This window comes from Sapajus apella, unplaced genomic scaffold (assembly GCF_009761245.1).
Source record: "Sapajus apella isolate SASKATOON/1434 unplaced genomic scaffold, GSC_monkey_1.0 scaffold16, whole genome shotgun sequence".
NCBI classification, from domain to species: domain Eukaryota; kingdom Metazoa; phylum Chordata; class Mammalia; order Primates; family Cebidae; genus Sapajus; species Sapajus apella.
In genome coordinates this window covers 12786463-12789791 of record NW_022436956.1, presented here as the reverse complement: position 1 = coordinate 12789791, position 3329 = coordinate 12786463, and the positions used below count along the sequence as shown (strand labels likewise).

The window sequence follows — 3329 nt, the reverse complement described above, 5'->3', positions numbered from 1 at the left end:
AACCCAAAGACATTCAAGACGGAAATTTCAGTCTTGAATTTTCAACATACGTGATTGCTTGTTGCTCTGCTTTGTTATAAGTAAGATTCAAGTAAGGCTAAGACAGAAGAGTGTTTCCATTGAAGACATGATCTAAGAATCGCCTTCCATAGAGGCAAATTATGTTCTGTAGAAACTAGCTAGCTAGCCACCAAGATGTTACCAATAAAGCATTCCTTATACTAGCAGCTAACCACGTTTAAAAGGTCTTAGCCAGTATTACAAAACGAAACATTTAGAGTAGTATTTATGAACACAAGCATAATTGGTTCCTTGCCTTCTACAAATAACCATCTCTAAAATGATAAAAGCAGATTTCAGCTCTGGTTCTTCTTTGGGATGAAAAGGTGCAGATACACATGGGTGATCTACTGATTTACCTTCTAAAAATACTCTGGAAGCAGCTGGATTTGGCTTGATTGCAGGAGAATTCAGTGTCCAGTTTGCTGGGCAGACTTCTACATAGGTTTCTACATACTGGAGTGCCTTCACCAAGCAGAGGGTTTCTTTCATGCTTCGGCCCACTCGGAGATTATTGACACTTAAGTGCTTGATGACTCCACTGGGGTCAATTAAGAAGAGACCTCTTAGTGTAAGACCAGGACCTTCTAACAGCACACCGTAGTCTCAGAAAATTTGCTTAGTTAAATCTGACAAGAGTGTGATGTTCATGTGGCCCAAACCATCATTTTTTCCTGGTGTATTTATCCAGGCAAGATGGCTAAAGTGGGAATCCACTGAGACTGCAACAACTTCTCAGTTCACATTGTGAAATTCCTTAGCTTTGTCACTAAAAGCAACAATTTCTGTAGGACACACAAAGGTGAAATCCAAAGGATAGAAGAAAAGCACCAAATATTTCCTCCAAGTCATCAAGGCTTAGGTCTTTGAACTCTCCATTGACAATGGCTGTACCCTTAAAATAGGACGCATGCTGGGTGACAGCAGGTGCATGGTATGAGGAACTGGTGCTGAAGAATTTTGCTTGATGGGAACCAGAGCACAATATGTTTGTCAAGCTCATTCTTCCAGATGCATTGGGCCTGAGGGCTGCAGTGGCGGAAATGCCCCAAGGAATGGCACTCACATGTTGGGCAACGGATGCTCGAAACAACCTTCTCACAGCAGCTGCCATCTTCAGTGCACACCCTGTCTACATTCATTCTTCCACCAAACACTTATTGAGTGTCTACCATATGCCAGGTACTGAGCTGGCCACTAGAGAAACAAAGACAGTATTTTAAATCAAGAAATTCATAGCTTGCCTGCAAAGACAGACATATAAATCACTATTAAATGATATCATCAATATCTTACTGATGATTTGAACAAGAGAATATGGGAATACAGACTGGTAAGCAATGAGGATCCACATATGGGTAAGACTCTGTCCTTGCTTTTAAGGTTTTAATCTAGATGGGAAAGCAAGAAAAATGCACCCTATCACTGTTAGGCCATTTGTGGTAAGTGCCAAATGTATTATTAGCCAAAGCACAGCCAGACCTGAATGTTGATGGTGAATTCATCATAGTATCTACATGGTGATTAAGAGCTGTCAGGTGGGCTGTGGGAATCAGGGACAGGGAGAGAAATGAATGGACTTTAGCAGACTAAAAAAAATGAGAACAATTCCTATTGCAGAAAGGAATAAGAAAGGGAATGTCTGAGAAGGGAAACTAGTATGAACAAAGGCACCCGGATAGGAAAGCACCCCATCTCCCCATCCTAGAGCAATAACGAAGTTCTCAGTCTGCTTGGAACAGAGGCTTCATGTATAGCGTATGTTCAGTGATAAATCTGAAAGGCATACTGTATGAGCCTGTTGTCACGCTGCTAATAAATACACACCAGAGACTGGGTATAAAACAGTTCTGCACAGCTGGGCAGGCCTCACAATCATGGCAGAAGGCGAAGGAAGAGAAAACAGATTGCTTACATGGCAGCAGGCAAGAGAGCTTATGCAGACAACTCCCATTTATAAAACTATCAGATCTTGGCCAGGTGCGGTGGCTCATGCATGTAATCCCAGCACTTTGGGAGGCCGAGGTGGGAGGAACACCTGAGATCGGGAGTTCGAGACCAGCCTGACCAACATGAAGAAACCCCATCTCTACTAAAAATACAAAATTAGGCAGGGGTGGTAATGTGTGCCTGTAATCCCAGCTACATGGGAGGCTAAGGCAGGAGAATTGCTTGAACCCAGGAGGCAGAGTTTGCAGTGAGCTGAGATAGTGCCTTTGCACTCCAGCCTGGGAAACAAGAGCGAAACTCCATCTCAAAACAACAACAACAAAAAAAGCTAGCAGATCTCATGAGACTCATTCACTAATAGGAGAACAGTATGAGGGAAACCATCTCCATGATTCAATTATCTCCACCTAGCTCCACCCTTGACACATGGGAATTATTGCAGTACACGGTGAGATTTAGGTGGAGACACAGCCAAACCATATCACTTACTGAGGCCAAAGTGTGGAGTCTTGAATAGCATATATAGAAATGTAGATTTTATTTATTTATTTTTTGAGAGTTCCTTTTTGTTGTTCTCAATCTTTTTTATTGTGCTAAAATAGATACATAAGATTTTATTTTATTGTGATAAAATAAATACACAAGATTTACCATTTTCACCAATTTTTAAAATTTTACTTTAAGTTCTGGAATACATGTGCAAAACGTGCAGGTTTGTTACATAGGTATACATGTGCCATGGTGATTTGCTGCACCCATCAACCCATCATCTAGGCCTTAAGCCCCTCATGCATTAGGTATTTGTCCTAATGCTCTCCCTCCCCTTGCCCCCGACCCCCAACAGGCCCTGGTGTGTGATGTTCCCCTCCCTGTGTCCTCGTGTTCTCATTGTTCAACTCCCACTTACAAGTAAGAAAATGCAGTGTTTGGTTTTCTGTTCCTGTGCTAGTTTGCTGAGCATAATGGCTTCCAGCTTCATCTATGTCCCTGCAAAGGACATGAATTCATTCTTTTTTATGTCTACATAGTATTCCATGGTGTGTGTGTATATATATACATGCCACATTTTCTTTATCCAGTCTATCATTGATGGGCATTTGGGTTGGTTCCAAGCCTTTGCCATTGTAAATGGTGCTGCAATAAACATATGTGCCCATGTGTCGTTATAGTAGAATGATTTCTAATCCTTTGGGTATATACTCAGTAATAGGATTGCTGGGTCAAATGGTTTTTCTGGTTTTAGATCTGATTTTATTCTATAACCAATGAAGAGCTCACAGGTGAATGAAAGGAAATCAGTGGAAAATTAAATTTATGGT

General features: G+C 41.4%; 1 pseudogene; it reads right to left on the bottom strand.

The window, feature by feature from the left end:
• Nucleotides 1–407: 407 nt before the first annotated feature.
• On the bottom strand, nt 408–1179 carry LOC116555977 (annotated as a pseudogene).
• Between the last annotated feature and the right edge of the window lie 2150 nt (nt 1180–3329).